This window comes from Macrobrachium nipponense, chromosome 5, assembly GCF_015104395.2.
Source record: "Macrobrachium nipponense isolate FS-2020 chromosome 5, ASM1510439v2, whole genome shotgun sequence".
In the NCBI taxonomy this organism is placed as follows: domain Eukaryota; kingdom Metazoa; phylum Arthropoda; class Malacostraca; order Decapoda; family Palaemonidae; genus Macrobrachium; species Macrobrachium nipponense.
The window spans coordinates 145,323,906-145,345,372 of NC_061107.1; the positions used below are offsets into that span (position 1 = coordinate 145,323,906).

A 21,467-nucleotide genomic window follows, 5' to 3' on the forward strand; every position below is an offset into this window, starting at 1 on the left:
CCATAGCTTCTTCCGTCTTATACCAAATACCTCTCCTGCCTGCAAGCTTGGAGGGAGGAGAGCAAAAAACTGTCCTTAGTGACTCCTTCTTAGAAAGAAGCCAAGAATCTAAGGATTGCAGAGCCTTTTTCATTGAAATCGCAGGCTTCATTTTAAGAAATTTCGGCGGCTTCTTTTAAGAAACGAAGAGGATTTCGGTGTCTTAGTACTGGAGAACAGCGATCTCGGTGAAGGAGGAGCAGCAGGACTAAGAGAATCCCCAAATTCTTGCAAAAGAAGCGAGCCTAAAACTGTATAATTAGAAAGTCCCTCGCTGGTAGAAACCTCTTCTTCAGAAACATCTTCGAGTCCGAGGTTCGATGGGGAACGATCCCTCCTGGGAGAATCTCTATCATGAGGTTTAGGATCCTTAGGAGAAATACTCCTTGTAGGGGAAGGACTATTTATTTCCACCGAAAACCTCTGCGAGGTAGAGGTGGATACCGTCACCTTTGAAGGCACAAATTCTTTCTCAGCAGATCTTCCTCGAGAATCAAAGTCCTTGCTACAAGTAGGCGCCTTGCGCCTGACTGGTGCTTCTCGCCTTGCTGGCTCCTCGCGCTTGGAAAGTGTTTCGCGCCTGGCTGGCGCCTCGCGCTTGGTTAGCGTCTCGCGCCTGGCTGACGTCTCGCGCCTGGCTGGCTCCTTCCGCGCCTGCTGGCTCTCGCGGCTGTGGTGGCGTGGCTCGCGCCGTAGCTGACGTCCTCGCGCCTGGCTGAGCTGGCCTCGCTCCTGGCGCCTTTGGCGCCTCGCTGGTAGCTGACTCCTCGCGCCTGGCTGACTCCTCGCTCCTGGCTGGCGCCTCGCGCCTGGTAGGCTCTTCACGCCTGACTGGCGCCTGGCTGGCGCCTTGCGCCTAATAGGAGAAATGATCTTGCTAGGTCTGTGAAAGACTGAAGAATCCGACTCAATGTCGGAAGAGGACAAATCTTGATGGCGAGTCTGACCAACTGAAGGCCTAGATTTCTTGATAGGCAGGAAAGCATCTTTCCTTCTAGGAGGGTCTCTTGATAGAACTCCCACAAGAGAAGCAATAGAATCCTGCATGTTTCGCAAGATCCTAGTCGTTTCCATATTCCTATCCAATGGAGGAGAAGGAGAACGATCCTTTTCAGGTTCCCACGAGTCTGCGGAGGAAAGCAACACATTCTTGGCTTTCTTACTTTCCGAAGGAAGGTCCTCCGGAAAAGGTTCAGGACTCGAGTTGATCCTGGACTCATCAAAGCCTCTTTTCAGGGGGCGTGAAAGATCCGACGATCTCCAACCTCTCTTAGGAGAAGAATTCTCCGAAGACGAGAAACACTCACGAAGAATGTTTTTCCGATAGCGTTCTCTGGCATTCTGTGGTGATACAGAAACTGCCGAAGGGACGTCTGACTGGTGGGGATCCTCCACAACCTCCTTACGGCTTTTGACATTCCTTCTCCTCTGGGCTTGGGAGCTTGAAAGAGGTCTAGGCCTGGGAGCATTGTGGAGCCAATCAGACGCCCCCTCACTGCACTGGGGACACTTATATCACTATCCACAGCACTGAATAAATCACTTTGCTTACCTTCAATCGCCGCCATTTTGTTTTCCATTTTCTTAAGGGCGGCCTTAAGATTAGCAATCTCCGATGCAGAATCTGTTGGTTCTATCACAGGAGCAGAAACTACAACATTAGAGGGAGCAGTTAAAGGAGAAGAGGGTATAAAATTACTAATAACCTCGCTAGATACAGAACTAGGCAAGGCTTTGGAAGAGGACTTCCTCACCCTGTCTCTTTTTAACTTCTTCAAATAAGAAGTTAGAGACTTCCATTCTTCCGCACTCAAACCCTCACATTCATTACAAGTGTTATTATAAGAGCATTCATACTTCCTACATTTCTTACAAATAGTATGAGGATCAACCGATGCTTTCGGCATCCTTACCTTGCAGCCCTCATTCACACACATTCTCACCACACTTCCAGAGTCAGACATCATGTTGAACAATCCAAATCAAATCCAATAAACGGTCCACAATCGCGTATGCCAGTACAATCAATCCAAATACGTCACCAAAAAGTCCAAACGAAGATCAATTGCGATGCAAAATACGAATCCAGCCGGAGATACCCACAACGATGTTGCCAGTATGGCCGACAGAGAAAATATGATAGAAAACGGGAATGGTTCCTATTCCTGCCACCCAGTGGCAGGCAGGTAGATCACCTGACCTACCGATAGCGTGTGCGCGAAATTCGAATTTCTGTTGGGCGACGGAGTCTAATAGCAAGTATATATCTGACAGGTAAGTTGAATGTATAAAACTGTGATGTACTCTGGAAAAACGAGCCAGAAGGAGGAGGTTGTTGGGCTGGAGCAGAAGGTACGGATCTGGCACTAAACTTACGCTTACTCCTTGAAGGAATGGGAGAAAGACCAGAGGAAAAAGCCCTTGATAAGGTCCAGTGAGCTTGGGAAGAGGCATCACCTTGATGTTCCTTTGAAACCTCAGATATATCAAATAGGGAATCGCCAAAAGGAGAAGAGGACAACAAACGGTTTCTCTGAATCTCCAATAGAGGAGGGTAACTGCGACAAATACAGGCTACGGCTTAGAGAAACAAGAAAGGCCTGTATTGAAGTGGCAAGCTCGTTCTGATGTATAGAAGCAATTGAAATAGACGAGCAGAATTTCTCAAAAAGAGGAGCATCGGGAGGAACAAACCCGGAGTCCTTGATATACAAAAGACTTCCGAGGACCCACATATTCAAGGACTGAGCTTCTTGTAAGGGGCTCATAACAGACTCCATGGCAATAACGTCTTCGATTGAGACCAAGACCGAAGCCTTGGAAAGCAAAGGTTGACTCGAAAGTCGGACAAAATCAGGATTTGGTTTGGGGGGTCGAGAGAATGAAGTATCATCCGCCACCTGATAAACTCCTCTCCGGTGTCGTAGAAGAGAAGAGAGCTTCCTCTTCCCTTCCCCAATCACCTTCGAAAGTTTAGCGGCGACGTCCGCCCTCACTCTTGTGAACCTCTGAGCAAGGGAAAAACATAAAAAATCCCGCGACCGGGAAATACCGTCAAGAAAAATTCCTTCTGTAATACAACGAGGCAGAGGCTGCTTCTGCTTAGGCCTCGCCTGAGGAAGAAAACTTAAAATTAAATAAAAAAGTTTCTTGAACTCGACATCATGACCACCGTTCAAAGAAACCAATATCACACGAATCCACGTCATCATCATCATCATCGTCAGATCCTAACTGAGAAACTTCCCCTGAAGTAAGATCCTGAAGACTAGCTATCTTAGGTCTAACACTAATACCCCTCCACCCTTCTCCTAAACAAGCGCCCTTTGGCACTGTTACGGGACTAACAGGGGACACATTGGGTAAAGAATCGTCAGGCACCTGCCCGGACCGGATCCCCCCAGGCCTTCGCCACGACGGGGTTCACAAGCCGGGGTATCTGTCGCACCGTTACCCATGGTGCTGTCGACAGGTACCTGACAAGGACCTGAAAATGAATCTAAAAAGAGTGTTAGACATTCTAGTAAAAGCTTCTTCAAAATTCTCTGACAGCTTGTTAAACTTAGCTGAAATGTCTCTATCTAGCTAAACTAAGCTGTAATTTTTCAAACTTTTGTTTCCAACTAGTTTCCATCGCCAAAACCTTTGAATCAACATCAGAAACGACTTCACTATTTACCGGTTGTACAGGTGGCAAAGCATCAATTAATTCGGAATCGGAATCACATGATACCGAAACCGAAGAGCCAGAACCATGAGTGCACAAATCAAGGAAATCATTAGATACAGGTCTAGCTACCGATTTCTTTTTCTCCTTAATAAATCTGTTACGCTGCAAGATTCTTTGATGTTTCATATAGGCTAAGTCGTCAAGTCTTCGTCAGACCAAGGCTTACATAAGTCACAACGATAAGTCAAGTCACAAACCTGTTCACAACAAAAGCTACAAATGTCATGGGGTTCATACTCCCTGTTACTCATCTTTGTCCCACAAGCCGGGCAATTCCTGATGTTGCTGGCAGAAAGAAGCATCGAATTATCTTGGCAATCCATTGGACTGTTGGACAGGTCACGTAATTCCGGGTCGCACAAAAATTCGTAATATAATATAAATACAACAATAGAAATAAAAGTAAATTCCCTATTTCATGGATGTAATACGTGAGTGGTAATTAACATAAAGTTGCATTAACAATTAATAAAAGCTTTAAAGGCACAAAAAAGTTTAGGAAATTTATAAAGAGCGGCCATGATGTAAACAACACGGGCGCTCGTTAACAACTGACTTTCAGGGAAGGTTTTGTAACTGTCAACGGCAGCGTTGCCAACTGACGGACAGAATAGGAGGTAATAGGGTTGCCAATGTGGTAAATTTTGGTGCGGTTTTGGGGGATTTAGGGCTAGATAAATTATAATAAGGTAAATGTTTATTAATATCTATTTGTATACTGTACAACATTCTATCCTCACCTGATGGTATTTTGACATCTTCTCGGCCATTCCTTCTCAGTAGATACACTGTACCTGTGGAGAAAAAGAAAATCCCTATTCTAATGCCAATTCATAAAATAAGTCAACTAAACAACAAGTTTTAAAGCATCCAGTGCCACAGGAGGAAGGCAAAAGTGAAGCCACCAGCAGAGATAAACAAAATTGTAAATAAAGTACTATTTGACTTTTGACCCTGAGAAGTTTACAGGTCCTACAGATCTCTTTCCCCAACACCAGTCAGGTGTGATTATTGGTTTCCAACTGTCTGTACTGTCCCTCTAGCAAATACCATATATGTTCATGTAACAAATGATCTCGTGTATCATGCGACCCCCAAATTCTCACCCTTAAAAAATGATTTTATTATGTATCTATCTCGTGTCTCGTGCGAGTTCATTTTCTATACAAAATTACAATAGGGTAACCTCTTTTCCTCCATCTCTTTTTATCTATCCCACCTTCTAGTCAAGTTAAAAAAAGTAAAAGATAATGCTAAAAGTATCAATAGTAATGTTATACTTTTGTGTAAATGCATACAGCCACAAAAACAACTGAATGAGAAACAGCCAATTTGTTATGAACAACTGAATCAGATAACAGTGGTTTTGCTTGCAATTTAACCCTCTTACGCCGACTGGACGTATTTTATGTCGCCATTTTTTGTCTCCCATGTGCCGACTGGACGTATTTTACGTCGACTTACTAAAGTTTTTTTTTAAATTCGCGGAAAAATACTTATAGGCCTACCAGCCTAAAACTTTTGAATCACGCGCCTTGGGGGATGCTGGGAGTTCACGGATCAAGGTGTTGTTTTGTTTACAATCGTTACGCAGGCGCACAAGCGCGAAAGCGCGAATTTCTTTCTTGCCGCACTAAAAAGTATCTGTGACACATCTTGGAAATTATTTCGTCACTTTGACATAATTTTTGTACCATTGTAAAATGACAATTTGTCCAAAATTGCATTTTTCCTAATTATACAAACCTGAGGTCCTTTTACAATAGGAAGGTACTAGCGGCAGCTGGATAGGTCGTAAGCTTTCGAACAAGGGGTTCGGTAGTTAACTGCTTGTCCGACAGGCGCGCGTGCGCGACTGGGAGGTAAACGAATCACTTTTGCTTTTGGCCCAAGCAAAAACTGCAGAGTGAGGGGTGGCATGAGGTGGGGCTATGTGTAAAAGGACCTCAGGTTTGTATAGTTAGGAAAAATGCAATTTTGGACAAATTGTCATTTGTTCCGACACGGCATACAAACCTTCGGTCCTTTTACAATAGGAAGACTCACTTCTTGGTGGGTGGAATCTGAGTCTTTTGTGAACAGACTGGTGTTCGCCCAACCTTGGAAGTCTCCCTGGTCGTAAGAGCGAGGGAGGGATCCAAGCCTCTGTCCGATTGATCGGGGTGGTGCACCGCAGGATCAATGGTCCAGAACCTCTGGACCCGAGTTACTAGAGAGAGGCAAGCGTATCTTCTTCGTACCAGCAATGTAAGAACTTGTTCCTGTACAGGAGCAAATATAGTCATGGGTTTGACTCTTGTAGGCATCCACTTCCCCCATTGTAGGAGGAAGTGGTGGATATTCTGCTCCTATCCCTAGTGAAAGGGATAGGATGGGGCTCTGTCATATAGCTCACCTGCATCTCGTCCTCATCCAGCGTAGTGACGACCGTGGGCCCTCTGCCCACAGGTAGAGGAGGAGGAAAAGACGGGAAAGAGGGAGCCAGTCACTCACTCATTCACACATCCATCCACACAGTCACACCAGGACTCGATGCTGTTTCAGCCTGCGAGGGTCTGGGTTTGCTACACAACTTGTTGAGCAGCCACCACAGGTCCCAAGGAAAAGGTATCCAAGGACCTGTGGGCAATATCCCGAAGGTAGAAGGACGTAAAGGTAGTCTGGTTAGACCAGACCCCCTGCCTTCAGGACCTGCGCCACGGAGAAGTTCTTACGAAACGCCAACGAGGGCCAATACTTCTGACTTCGTGAGCTCTCGGACGGACGTACGGATGTCGTCACTACCATCAGCCTCATACGCCCTCCTGATGACCTCACGCAGCCAGAATGAAAGAGTGTTCTTGGATACTTACTTTCTTGGTTACCCCGGTGCTAACGAAGAGGCGTCGACACTCAGGCCTGAGGTGTCGAGTTTTCTTCAGATAGCGCCGTAGCGCCCTCACAGGACAAAGCAGCATCTCATCCGCATCATTATCGGTGAAGTCCATTAGGGAGGGAATCGTGAATGACTCGAACCTGTCGTCAGGGATCGACGGTTTTCTGAGTCTTCGCAACGAAGTTCGGGACGAAATCGAGCGTCACAGATCCCCACCCATCCCCTGGAATGTCGTACATCATAGGAAAGACCATGAAGTTCCCCTACTCTCTCTTCGCCGATGCCAGGGCCAGCAAGAAGAGGGTCTTGAGGGTCAGATCCCTGTCTGAACGACTCTCGGAGTGGCTCGAACGGCGTTCGAGTCAAACTCCTAAGGACTAGAGTCACATCCCACGCAGGGGCCTGAGTTCCCTGGGTGGGCAAGACCTTTCGAAGCTCCTCATGAGCAAGGAGATCTCGAACGAGTTCGAGATGTCCAATCCCCTCAGTTTCAGGACGAGCGCCAAGGCGGCTCTGTATCCTTTGACTGTGGGGGACTGAGAGGAGCTTCTCTCTGGCGAAGAAAAACGAGGAAATCCGCTACCTGCTGAAGAGTGGGCTCTGAGAGGAGATATACCCCGTCTACGACACCAAACCACAGAAGACGGCCCACTTCCCCTGGTACACAGCTGCAGAGGACTGACGGACGTTTTTTCCAGCCATCTCTGTTTGCTGCGCTACGCGAGAAAAGCCTCTCGTTCGCAAGAGATGGTGGATAACAGCCAGCCGTGAAGACGTAGGGACTGGACTGCTCGGTGGTACCGCTCGACGTGCTGGCTGGGCGAGAAGGTTGTTGCCAAGGGGGAATCTCTCTCGGTTCTCCTGCTGAGAAGAGCCAGCAGGTCCGGATACCAAATGGCCTGTGGCCATTTGGGAGCCACCAGGATCATCCTGAGATTCGGGGGGTGACCAGTGCTCGACTGATCACCTTGCGAATCAGGCTGAAACGGGGGAAACGGCATAGGCGAAGAGGTTGTCCCACGGGTTGTTAAGATAGCGTCCTCTGCAGCTGCCCATGGGTCCGGCACGGCCGAGAAGAACACCTGGAGCGTTCCTGTTGTGCCGGGTGCGAACAGATCCACGACTGGTCGACCCATAGGTCGAAGAGCCTTTCCACCACGTCCTGGTGTAGAGACCATTCGGTTCCCTATCACCTGATCCCGACGGCTGAGCGTGTCTGCTACTAACATTCCTCTTCCCTGAATGTAGCGTGCCGACAGCTCTATTGAGTGTGCCTCGGCCCACTCTGTGCACCTGCCGAGTCAACTGGTACAACGAGAGACACTAGGCCCCCTGTTTGTTGACGTAGGCCACTACCGTGGTGTTGTCGCACATCAACACCACTGAGTGTCCCACCAACCGCGGTCCTGGAACTCTTGAAGAGCGAGGAACGCTGCCTTGAGTTCCAGTAACATTGATGTGAAGGTGCGTTGTCGTTCTCAGTCCCACACTCCTGAAGTCAGCAACTCCTCCAGGTGTGCGCCCCATCCCTCGGTCGATGCGTCTGAGAACAGCTGCATGTCCGGGGGGGGTAGTGCGCAGAGGCACTCCTCTTAAGAGGTTCCTGTCGTCCAGCCACCAGGCTAGATCCTGCCTCACCTCCGGTGTCAGGTGACACTGGAAAGCTTGGGGGTATCCGTCGCCTGTGACCAACTCTCCTTTAGCCTCCACTGAAGAGGGACCGCAGGTGAAGACGCCCGTGAGGGACTAACTTCTCGAGTGACGACGCAGGTGTGCGATCACGACTTGCCATCGCTGAGCTACCTGTTTTCCTGCCGAGACAGGAACTGGTTGGCTGCCGCCTCCCTGAATCTGCTGATCCGCAAGTCTGCGGGGAAGACTCGCCCTGCTACCGGTGTCGATCAGCATACCCAGGTACTTCATCCTCTGCTTGGGCTCGAGATCGGACTTTTCGAAGGTTCACAACGATCCCCAGATCGCGACAGAACTCGAGCAGTCGATCCCTGTCCTGTAGCAACTGCGAGCGGGAGATCGCCAGGACTAACCAATCGTCGAGATACCTCATCAGACGTTATCCCGCTGCGAATGGGCCCAAGCAGGACACCAGAGTGAACACTCGCGTGAAACACCTGTGGGGATGTTGAGAGACCGAAGCAAAGTGCCCTGAATTGGTTTACACCACCGTCCCGTCGAGGATGAAGCGGAGGTACTTTCTGGAGGACTGATGAATGGTATTTGGGAAATACGCATCCTTCAAGTCCACCGAAAGCATGAAATCGTTCTCCCTGAATGGAGTCGAGCACTGAGCGTGTCCGTCTCCATCGTGAACCGGCGTCTGGCGAACAAACCGGTTCAGGGGAGAGAGATCTATCACCGGGCGCCAGCCTCCCGTAGACTTTTCCACCAGGAAGAGTCGACTGTAAAAGCCCGGTGACTGATCCGTGACGATTTCTACAGCTCTCTTGCTCAGCATGGTCTTGATCTCCTGTCTCAGTGCTACGTCCTTCGATGACCCTGGAACGTACGACTGCTGTTGGACCGGGTTGGAGGTGAGGGGCTGGCCGAGATTCGAAGGATAAATAGATATCCCTCCGGCCCGAAGGGACATCTACAATCCAGGTCTCGGCGCCGTAGCGCTGCCAAGTTGCCCAATGGCTGGCCAGGCACCCCCCCACTTCCGGCAGGCAGTTTTTCAACCCCCGTTTCCCCCCTTTCTTCGACTTCTTCCCAGAGCCTCCACGGGAGGAGGAGGGCTGGGAGGAGGGCTGGTTACGGCTCCCCTGGTAGAAGTCGAAGAAGACAGAGTCTTTCCCTGGGGTCTTCGACGCAGCTACCGTCTTAGCCACCGAGGAAGACGCTAGCCGAGCTCTTAGACTTGGCCGCAGTCCGAGGCTGCCCAGAAGCCTTCGAGACTGCCTGGTGCACCAGACGGTCACTGTCATCAGTGCGCCGTCTGTCCACCGCAGCGTCCACCATCTCTCCTGGGAAGAGAGACGTGGAACTCCGTAAAGGTCCGTTGCGAAGTCCCAACGCCGCTTCACGCCCGGCCGCCCGTGGAAAACCCGAGTAAGGACGGCGTCCCTTCGTCGGAGAACCAGGTTGGCCCACAGGTTCACCGTCTGGTGGCAAGGAAGGAGATGGCTCTTCCTCCAGACTGACAAAGTCTCCTAAAGGCCGAGTCATCTTCAGGAGAAATTCCCCCGGAGTTGGCTGCGACCTTAGATACTGTGAGGGACCACAGATCTAGCCAGGAGACGGCCTGGAAAGCTGCCATGGCGGTAGATTCCAGGCCGAGTGCCTCTTGCTGCGAGAACCATAGGTTCTCGGACAGGAGCTGCTGCAGAGACACACCCGGAGTCAGCCTGGCTAACTCCGGGTTCACCTGTTTGGGCGGCATCGGTCTTCAGATGGCACGTAAAAACGCCGCTGTCGCAGCAGAGGAGGTGGAAGCAGCTTGCTCGACCTACCAGACTTGAGCGAACCGTCTTGTCCGGAGACAAGCGATTCAACCTGGTCCAGCACTGAGTCTGCAAGCTCGGAACGCGGCAAACCCAACCGCGGTCTGGGTTTCCCTCTTCGGGCCCCAGAACGACTCGAGCCGGGACGTGGGCTCGGATGGTGGGGAGCAGCGATCCTTCCCCGAGGTCGTTGTGCTGACGAATCAGCGCAATAACCTCGGCAAAGTTCCTCTGGATTCTCAGGAGTGACTGCGTCCTGCGGTCAGTCGGACCATCCAGTCCCTCAAACAGGAGCATCTCCCGACCCGACCCTCCTCCCTCAAGGGGAGGAACAGCGACAGACCCCTCTCGGTCTCCTCCAACCACTTGTGCGTACGACCTGGCTGGTTCCGAGAACCGTGCCTGGTACGTACGACGACGTGGTGGGGGATCCTGAGGGGCGCACCCCCCCTCACGATCCACTCCTCAATACCTCGCCCCTCCCGGTGTAACCCGAGGAGGTTGAAGGTATGGGAGAGGCAGACCTGACGCTCCTCCTCGCTCGCTAGCAGAACCAGCGGGCTTGGAAGACTGCAGGCGATCGTCAACCCGCGGTGGCGATCGAGCGGCAGACCTGGTCGAGCCGTCTCGCTGTGGAGAACGGCTGGACCGCAGAACAGCGGCCCCGGTCTGTGTGTCAGAGGAGCTGGTGCTGGTCGCCGTACCCGATCGCTCTCTGTGAGAGTGACGGTCAGGCGACCGGCGAGCTCCACTGTCACGGTGAGACCGGTGCGTATCCTCACGGCGCGTCAGTTCGCTGGTACCAGCCGTGGCTGGTGCCGGCGAACGGGGGGACCTCTTCCCAGCCTCAGCCCGTGGCCGGTCATGGACCGTCACGTCCGCCCGGGTAGCCAGCTGCTCGCCACTGAGAGCGAGAGCTGGTCTGGTGAGAGTCGCGTGAGCGGCTGTCACCAGTCTTCCGCTCCGTGCCGTGAACCTGACGCTGAGCGGACTCAGAGGTCTGGTTCCTGGCTGCACGGTCGCTGTTAGGCGACCGTACACTCGGTACCTCTCGCGAACAAGAGGCCGAGACGGATCCTGCTGCCGTGGCCGAACCACTAACAGCAGGTGAGGAAGTGCCGGTGTTAGCCGGCACTCCTCTGGTCCCCGTAGTCTTCTTCCTCGCGGAAGAAGAGACGGCTCCTGCCCCCGAAGGAGCAGGGTGACCAGCGGAAGAACCCCCCGTCTCACCAGAGCGAGACGGGCCCTTAGAAGTTTCCCGAAGGAGACTTCTTAGGGGGGGAGGCGACCTTCTTCTTCTTAGGCGGGGGAGCCTTAGAAGAAGAAGGGGAAGAGGCGGCAGACGACGACGACGACGACGAAGAAGACGATGAAGACGACGACGACACCTTCCTCCTCTTCTTCTTCTTCTTCGTCAACCTCCTCAGGACCGACGTCAGATCTGTCATCCAGAGCGGAGCCGGGGCTGCTGTTGCCGAAGCAACAGGGCCCGGACGCACCTGTCCGAACAGATTAGCATCGGGAGCAGCGGAGCCAGGAACAGGAACAACGTCAGCAGGTGCAGGCATCACAGGAACAGCAGTAGAGACGGCAGGGGCAGGTACAGTAACAGCAGCAGTGGTCATCAACGTCACGTCCGTGAACGGCGGCTGGCCAGGTACGGCAGGTACGGCAGGCTGTGCAGGCTGTCCAGTTGGACGGACCAGCGGCACAGACATCCTTGGTACTGGTGGGAGGTCCAGGGGCGAGCTCTTCGGGCACACGAAGTCCGGTCGCGGCAGCACGGCAAACCCAGGTGGCGGCATCACACTCCCTCGTGGTACGGCGACTGGCCCCTGCACCGATGTAGTAGGTGTTACAGAGAGCGTGCGGGGTGTACACCAGGTGAGGAGGTGAAGCGTAGCCAGGTGTTGTAAGGGTCGTGGTGGTGGTCGTAACCGTCGCATGGGTGACCGCCACGGAGCCAGCTAGATGGTAGAGCAGCCCCTGGACACTCGGCACGCCCTGCAGCCCCAACGATGCCCACACCTGTCCGAGGTCGTCCTTCGCGGCAACCGCACCTGAGGAAGGCAAAGTCGGGTGATTAGCAGGATCCTCTACCCGCTCGCACGAAGACGAACGGATAGAGGACCCAGAGTACAACTCGACGTCAGGGTATCTAGCGCCCTCCTCCACACTCGACAAGTCAGGCGAGGAGTAGGACCTAGAAACCCCCCCCGAAGGGGAAGGCGCCAAACGTGGAAGCTGAAGCTGAGCGGGCGGCAGGAAAGACGACGAAGTGTCCGTAACCAAAGGAGTCGCGGGAGAGCTTTCCGACGACTCCTTTGCAGGCCTTCGCTTCTTCCTGCCCTCATACAAAGTCCACTGCGCCTCCGACCAATTATTACAAACTTCACATGGCTCGGCTCGGGTGCATTCGCGCCCCCGACACCGAGCGCACAAAACATGTGGGTCAATTTCCGGGAATGAGCGGAACTTCCCGCATTTACGCCCTTCGGTACCCGGGCATAGTCTCCGTGGGGTAGCGAGGCGAGGAGATTCCATAATTGACCAAAAATTCACAATTCAATGAAAAAAGAGAAATGATTGTACTTACAATGATTCTTTCATACACAAACACAACCATATACTCAAGGAAAGCAAACGACGAGAAGCGGGCAGAGAGCGTCGAACACACACGTCTACTCGCTGTGAGGCCGAAAGCAAAAGTGATTCGTTTACCTCCCAGTCGCGCGCGCGCGCCTGTCGGACAAGCAGTTAACTACCGAACCCCTTGTTCGAAAGCTTACGACATATCCAGCTGCCGCTAGTACCTTCCTATTGTAAAAGGACCGAAGGTTTGTATGCCGTGTCGGAACAATTAGCCGTTACATGAAGTATTATATATGAAAATGTGCATTTTTATGTAGAATACAATCAATAAAATCTCATGATTGTAGCTTTTATCAGTTTTGAGATATTTTCATATAAATAACGATAATTGCCAAAATTTCAACCTTCGGTCAACTTTGACTCTACCGAAATGGTCGAAAAACGCAATGGTAAGCTAAAACTCTTATATTTTAATAATATTTAATCATTTACCTTAATTTTGCAACTAATTAGAAGTCTCTTCCACAATATTTCGATTTATGGTGAATTTATGAAAAAACTTTTTCCTTACGTCCGCGCGTAACTCTTCCGAAAAATCATACATGCGATTGTGGTTAATGTTTGCAAACCATTTTATTAATTTAGCCGTATATAAAGTTTTATATATGGAAATGTGCGTAATTTCATGCACAATACAACTAAATACACCCCATGGTTGTAGCTTTTATCAGTTTTCGAAAGATAATTTCATATAAATAACGATAATTGCCAAATTTCAACCTTCGGTCAACTTTGACTCTACGAAATGGTCGAAAAACACAATTGTAAGCTAAAAAAAAACTTATATTTCTAGTATAATTCAGCATTTACTTTCATTTTGCAACAATTGGAAGTCTTCTAGCACAATATTTCGATTTATGGTGAATTTATGAAAAAAAATAACATTTTATTTACGTCCGCTGGCGGTAACTTCGGAAAAAAAAAAAAATTCATACGCGCGTTGTGTAATGTTTGCACCATTTTTTAAATTAGCCGTTACATAAATTTTCATATATGAAAATGTGCGCAATTTCATGTAGAATACAACAAAAAATAATTGAATGTTGTAGCTTTTCTCATTTTTTGAATATTTGCATATAAATCCCGATAAATAGAAAAAAAACCACGTCAGTCACTTTTGACTCTACCGAAATGGTCGAAAGAACGCAATTGTAAGCTAAAACTATTACAGTCTAGTAATATTCAGTCATTTATCTTCATCTTGAAAACAAATTCAAAGTCTCTAGCAAAATATTTATTTGATTTTATGGTGAATTTTAAAAAATCTTTCCTTCCCTCCGCGCGCGGATTCTCCTCCCGCCACAAAAATCTCCGAAATGCGTACATTACCATTCTCGTAATATTGGCTCCGTTTCATATTAGGCATTTTATAGAGTTTTATATATGAAAATGTGTGAAATTTTATGTAGAATAAAACGAAAAATATTTGAAGGTTGTAGCTTTTCTTATTTCCGAAATAATTGCATATAAAAAATATATATATAAAAAAATTTGACATTCGTTCAACTTTTAACGGCTTCAGATATGGGTTAAAACTGCAATTGTAAGCTAATACTCTTACAGTATAGTAAATATTCAATCATTTGTCTTCATTTTGAAAGAAAATTGGAAGTCTCTAGGACAAATATTTAGATTATTTTGGGTGATTTTTGAAAAAAAATATTTGTTTATGTCCGCGCGTTACGAATTCATGCATTATTTTGTGATAATATTTTCTCTGTGTTGTAATGTACACTAAATTGCAATTTAGTGTACATTACAACGAAAAAAAAGTAACTTGTTACCTTTAACCGTTTTGCGCACAGCGCAATTTGAATACAATTATATATGAAATTTCGTTTTTGCGCTATCATATATCGCATTATTTATATATGATAATGATAATTTTTTTCATTTCTGATGGTTGCATACTAAACTTTAGGCAATGACAAAAAAAGGAGCCAAAAATGAACTCTTAATCTTGAAAACTAAGCGCGCTGTGATTTTTTGAAAAAAATATTTTTTCCGCTTCCGCGCTCACTCTGAAACACCTCCGGCACACGGGAGACAATTTTTTTTTTACCGCTTCGGCGTAAGAGGGTTAACCATCATACGATAGTAAAAAATTACCGTAGTTATGCTACAAATTACATTAAGTAAAGTATAAATGATATATATTTACATTACTGTAACCTTATTCACCTTGGAGAAAAGATTGGCAAGGAAATATACTGTTAAATTTAAGCTGCAAGTTGTTGCTGAAGCTGAGAAAACAGTTTATCTGCTAATGACTATTATCGTGCATCAGGAGTATGGACAAAACTCTCACAAATTTTGGTACAGTACCATCAAACTAGACATAAAATATGAGAGACGTGTTCTAACCAAAACTAGTGGGCATGAATGAACACTTTTTACCATTTTCACTGCAATAAATAATAAATAGTACATAAAGCTCGTAGTATTATGGTGAAATAAAGTGAAATAGTGGATTCTGTTGATATTTTATATAGTACAATAAACATCTTCAGCTTCATCTATTAAAAAAAAAAAAAAGTTTGTTTACAATGATATGTATTCGAGTCATATTTTGACTCGAAAACACTTTGTATAATGTAAAATAACCTTGTTCCATATAAGTAGAGTATCTAAGGATTCATTTACAGAAACTAGAAGCAAAATAAACTTACCTTGTAACTGCCCTCAGCCGATTTCCAAACCATAACATTGATTGCTATGTTTGTATTTTATAGTACAATAGTAATATGAAAATGCATACATTATTATTGGATACAGTGAATTAACCCAAGAGGTGCTAGGGGGTTGCTACCAGAGGACGATGGCAATATTATGCATTAGCAACATCAGTAATGGAACCAATATTTTCTTGCTCATTTTTTAACTTATCACCTAATGTTATACATGGTTGTGTTCTCCTTGTTTTGCAGATCAATAACAAAAAATGAAATACAAGATATTTAGAAAAATGATATTGTTATGTTACAATAAAGTTTCATACATACTTACCTGGCAGATATATACATAGCTAAGACTCCGTCGTCCCCGACAGAAATTCAAATTTCGCGCCACTCGCTACAGGTAGGTCAGGTGATCTACCGGCCTGCCCTGGGTGGCAGGACTAGGAACCATCCCCGTTTTCTATCATATTTTCTCTCTTCCACCTGTCTCCTGCGGGGAGGCTGGGTGGGCCTTTAATTGTATATATCTGCCAGGTAAGTATGTATGAAACTTTATTGTAACATAACAATATCATTTTCATACAATCAACTTACCTGTCAGATATATACATAGCTGATTGGCACCCTTCGGTGGAGGGTAAGAGACAGCTTCTATATGGAATAGACAGGTAAACAACATATGTTGTAGGTATAAATAAAACCTTGGTTCCTACCTGATAGGTGGTAGACTTCGTGGGTGTTTGCCCAGTAGTCTGCATCACCTCAAGAAACTTTAGCGAGATATATGATCTATGGCCAAGAGTTCTTGTGGGTCTGCCGATGGGGTCCTTATCCGCTTACTCGGCAGAGCCTAAAAGGACTTTGTCAATGGGTGCTGATCCACTTATATGACAATACACCTTATGAAGGAGCACACAACCAATCCCGACCACCTGATCCTAACCATATGTTAGAACTAAGGATTGTTACGAGTTATCCCCGAACTCGTCACAACAACCGTAACTCAAAACCACTACGCACACATACATAATTTTCAAAAAAAATTATACTCAACTAATTGGATATGACAAGAATTCTCTTACTGAACAACATAGACGGCCGCCCGTGCGAGCCTAAGTCCTCCATTGTTCGAAGAGACTCTCGACCATATCCAAAAAGAAGAAAAGTATATACATTTAAGGATTGGTGTCGGCTCCCCGTACCCCAGAATCGTATCCGCCGATACGAAAGGACCTAGAGAAAAACACTTCTCATATGTCACACGCACAGTCTTTCAAGTAATGAGATGCAATACTGAGTTGCATCTCCAAAATGTCGTATCTATGATGTTTTTAAGCGACATATTCTTATGAACGAGAGAGACGTCGCTATAGCTCTCACTTCATGAGCTTTTACTCTCAACAGTTGTAACTGTTCGTCCAGGACAGGCCCTTATGAGCGTCTGTAATGACGTTTTCTTACAAAGAATGCCAGCGCATTCTTGGACATCAGTCTTGTGGGGTCTTTTACCGCGCACCAAAGACCTTGTCTAGAGCCTCCCATTTGATGCTTCCTCTGAAGGTAGAACTTCAGAGCTCTAACAGGGCATAGAGACCTCTCTGCTTCTCTGCCTACGAGACTCGACATGCCTTTGACTTCGAATGACTTAGGCCAGGGATTCGTAGGATTCTCGTTTTTCGCTAAAAACAGGGTCTTAAACGAGCAAATCGCTGAGTCTCCCTTGAATCCTACTTTATCCTGCAGAGCATGGCAATTCACTAATTCTCTTTGCCGTAGCTAAAGAATAGGAATAGGCATTTTCGGGTAATGTCTCTAAACGATGCCCGATGAGGAGGTTCGAATCTTTTCCGATGACGATACTTTAGACTACGTCTAGGTTCCAGTTCGGAGGTACTGGTTCCTTAGACTTTGAAGTCTCAAAAGACCTTATGAGATCGTGGAGATCTTTATTATCTGCCAGATCTAAACCTCTGTTCCTGAATACAGCCGAGAGCATACTTCTGTATCCCTTTATTGTGGATACGGCTAGATGAGATTTTTCTCTCAGGAATAGCAGGAAATCAGCAATTTCCCGCTATAGAGGTAGTGGAGGAGGACAACTTCTTGGATCTACACCACCTTCTAAATACCTCCCACTTTGATTGGTATACTTTCGTAGTGGAGGTTCTGCGTGCTCTCGCGATCGCGCTTGCCACTTCGCGAGAAAAGCCTCTCGCTCTGACAAGTCTTTCGATAGTCGAAAGGCAGTCAGAGCGAGAGCGGGGAGGTTTTGGTGGTACCTCTTGAAGTGTGGTTGTCTGAGAAGATCCATCCTTCTTGGTAGGGATCTTGGAAAATCTACGATCCACTCTACCACCTCCGTGAACCATTCCTTGGGCCGGCCAAAAGGGGGCTATTAACGTCATCCTCGTCTCTTTTGACGCCACAAACTTTCTCATTACTAACCCAGGATTTTGAATGGGGGAAAAGCATATACGTCTACTCGAGACCAATTTAGCAAGGAAGGCGTCTACCATAAGAGCTCTTGGATCTTCCACGACCGAGCAAAAAACTGGGAGCCTTTTTGAAATGAATGTTGCGAAGAGATCCACATGAGGAGTTCCCCACAGAGACCAGAGATCGAGACCACACTTCCTCGTGTAGTGTCCATTCTGTATGAAGGACCTGGTTCCTCCTGCTGAGCCTGTCCGCCCTCACATTCCTTACTCCCTGTACGAACCTTGTCAGCAGGGAGATGTTCCTGTGAGACGTCCAAAGTAATAGGTCTCTCGTGAGCTCGTAAAGGAACGAGGAGTGCGTCCCTCCCTGTTTCCGAATGTAGGCAAGTGCGGTGGTGTTCCACGTTTACTTGCACTACCTTGTTTGACACCAGAGGTTCTAGGCTCTTCAAGGCCAGATGTACGCGAAGAGCTCTTTGCAGTTTATGTGCCAAGACACCTGTGCTGGTTCCCAGGTGCCTGACACTTCCTCTGAGCCTAATGTCGCTCCCCAACCTCTCTCCGACGCGTCGGAGAACAACACTAGGTCTGGGTTCTGTGTTCTTAGAGAGATCCCTTTGTTCTCTTCCAGAGGGAGCAACCACCACTGTAGGTGCGACTTTATCTCCACTGGAATGGGAAAAACGTCCGACAGTTTGTCGGTTTTCAGCTCCAAGACCTCTTGAGGAAGAATTGAAGCGGACGTATATGAAGTCTTCCTAAGAAGAAGAATTGTTCTAGCGAGGAAAGCGTCCCCAGAAGGCTCAACCATTCCCTCGCCGACGTTTGTTGCTTCTCTAAGAAGAGAGAGACTATCCGCAAACCTTTTGCGATTCTCTCTTGCGAAGGAAAAACTCGAAAACCCCGAGAATCCATCCGAATCCCCAGATAGACTAAGTCTTGTCTGGGGGTCAGCTGAGATTTCTCGAGGTTCACAAGCAATCCCAACGCTTTGATTAAATCCAGAGTTAACTTCAGGTCCTCCAAGCACTGTCTCTCCGATCTGGCCCTGATGAGCCAGTCGTCCAGATACATAGAGACATTCACTCCTTTGAGGTGAAGAAACCTCGCCACATTCTTCGTCAGGCTTGTGAAGACCTGAGGAGCTGTGGACAGGCCGAAACACAAGGCTCTGAACTGAAAGATCCTTCCCCCCGTCATGAAACGGAGGTACTTCTTCGATGAAGGGTGGATCGGGACGTGAAAGTAGGCGTCCTGGAGATCTAAAGACACCATCCAATCTCCCTGTCGTAATGACGCCATGACTGAAGCAGAAGTCTCCATGGAGAACTTCTCCTTCTGAACAAATTTGTTCAGAGAGCTGACGTCCAGTACTGGTCTCCAGCCTCCCGAGGCTTTCGCCACCAGAAAAAGGCGATTGTAAAAACCCCGGGGAGTGTTGATCCCGTACCAATTCTATCGCTCTCTTGTCCCACATTTGTTCCACCATCGATCGAAGAGTATCCCTCAGCACAGGATCCTTGTATTTGGCTGATAGTTCCCTTGGTATTGACGTTAGGGGAGGAGTGTTGCAGGAAGGGATACGATATCCCCTCCTTAAGATCGCCAAAGATGACGCGTCTGCATTTATCAGTGTCCAGGCTTCCACAAATCCCAGGAGCCTGGCACCTACTGGTGCTTGGAGGAGAGAATCTTCATTTTCCCTTCTTAAAGGGACGAAAAGCAGATCTACCTCTCTTCTCTGGAGCCTTCCTCCTTGTGGAAGGTCTGGAGGTCGGAACCACCTCGAAAGAAAGGGCTGCACCGTTGTACTGGGTCCTTTCTTGTCGATGCAGCAACAGGTTTCTTCTTTCTTGCTGACTGGCGTCAGCAGATCCTGAGTTGCCTTCTCAGTTAAACGAATGCGCAATGTCCTTTACTAACTGAGAAGGGAACAAAAGTCAGATAGAGGCGCATATAGAAGTGCTGCTCTCTGAGCATGTGAGACTGCCTTTGTTAAGAAGGCGCCATATACAGTCCTTTTCTTTAAAAGACCTGCCCCAAACAAACGAGGAGGATTTCAAAAGATCCATCCTGTACCACCGCCTTGTCAATACAAGACAATATGCATAACAGGGCTTCAGGTTCGATTCCTTCCGAATCATGGGCTTTCTTGGACATCACCCCAAGGGACCAATCTAAGAAGTTAAAAACTTCCAATACACGAAGAGTCCCTTGAGAGATGATCCAGTTCCGAAATTCCCCACGTAATCCGTGCAGAATTGAGACTTTGACGCCGTGAAGCGTCACCAAAGTCGAAAATCTGTTTCGGTTGTAGAAGGGAGAGCAATACCCATATTCTCTCCCGTCTGATACCAAATGCCTCTTTTCCCAGCTAATCTTGCTGGAGGCATGCAGAAGACTGTCTTCACTAAGTCTTTCTTAGACTTCATCCATGAGTCTAAGGAATGTAAAGCTCTCTTCATCGATATGGTGGGTTTCATTTTGAGAAAAGACGAAGGCTTCTTCGTCTTAGCACTGGAAAAGAGCGAGCGCGGAGAAGGAGGAGCGGCAGGCGTCAACTCGTCTTGGAAGGCGTCATAAGCTTCGGCTTCTCTAGAATTTTAGAAGACGCTTCACGCTTACATGACGCTTCCCGTTCGCCAAGCGTCATGGATGACGTCTTTTGCTGACGTCTCGATGACGCTTCGCGCTTGGAAGACGCTCCGCTCTCCAAAGGCGTCCTACTTGGCGTCATAATATTGGACGGAGCGTCATGTCTATGCTCCGTTTCTAATGACGCTTCGCGTCTAAAAGACGTCTTACGTCTCTCTGGCGTTACGAAACTCTCGTAAGCACCTGTTCTCGCTCTCGAACTAGACGCTTCTGTAAGACGTTTAGCCGTTTCCCGTCTGTATGACGCTTCTCGTTGAACAGGTGAGAGAGGACGAGACTTCTTAATTGGAAGCGTCACGTCCTTTCCGACGTGGCGCTAAAAACTCCCACTAGAGATGACAGTTGCTCTTGAACTGCCTAATGATCTTTCTTGACGCTTCTCCCACGTCCAGTGCATGACGTCTTTCGTCATCACTCGGGGGAGAAGAAGGAAAGGGTACTTCCGCGTACACTTCAGGTGACGCTGACGCCCCCTTTCGCTTTCTGCTAGAAGACGGAGCGTCATCTGAGAAACGCTCTGGACTAGAATCTATGTCAGCTTCATATGACGCTTCAGCGGTCTCGACAAGTTCGATTCCTTCCACCCTCGTTTAGTGAGGGAGAGGGAGAGGACGAGAAACACTCGCGAAGGACCGCTTTTTCTATAGCGCCCTTGAGCCGCCTGCCACGAAGCAGAGCTAGCTGACCGTTGGGGATTCCCCACAACCTCCTTAAGGCTTTCGACTTTCCTTCTCCTCTGGGCTTGTGAGCTTGGAAGAGGTCTAGGCCTGGGAGCGTCGCAGGGACGATCAAACGCCCCCTCCACAACACTGGGAGAACTCACTTCACTGTAATGCTCACTTTCACTAGCCCTTACCTTTGAAGTCAGCCATCTTGGACTTCATGTCTCTAATTGTAGCTTTCAGATTGGCGATTTCCGATGCCGAATCCGAAAAAGCACTC

At 48.1% G+C, this 21,467-nt stretch overlaps 1 long non-coding RNA gene across 1 annotated transcript in view; it reads right to left on the reverse strand.

The window, feature by feature from the left end:
• LOC135215710 (uncharacterized) overlaps positions 1–21,467 on the reverse strand; it is a 40,955-nt gene that overhangs the window by 10,582 nt on the left and 8,906 nt on the right. Inside the window, exon 2 of the long non-coding RNA XR_010314758.1 lies at positions 4,510–4,563. This is a non-coding gene — a long non-coding RNA (uncharacterized LOC135215710). The remainder of the gene's footprint in view (positions 1–4,509; positions 4,564–21,467) is intronic.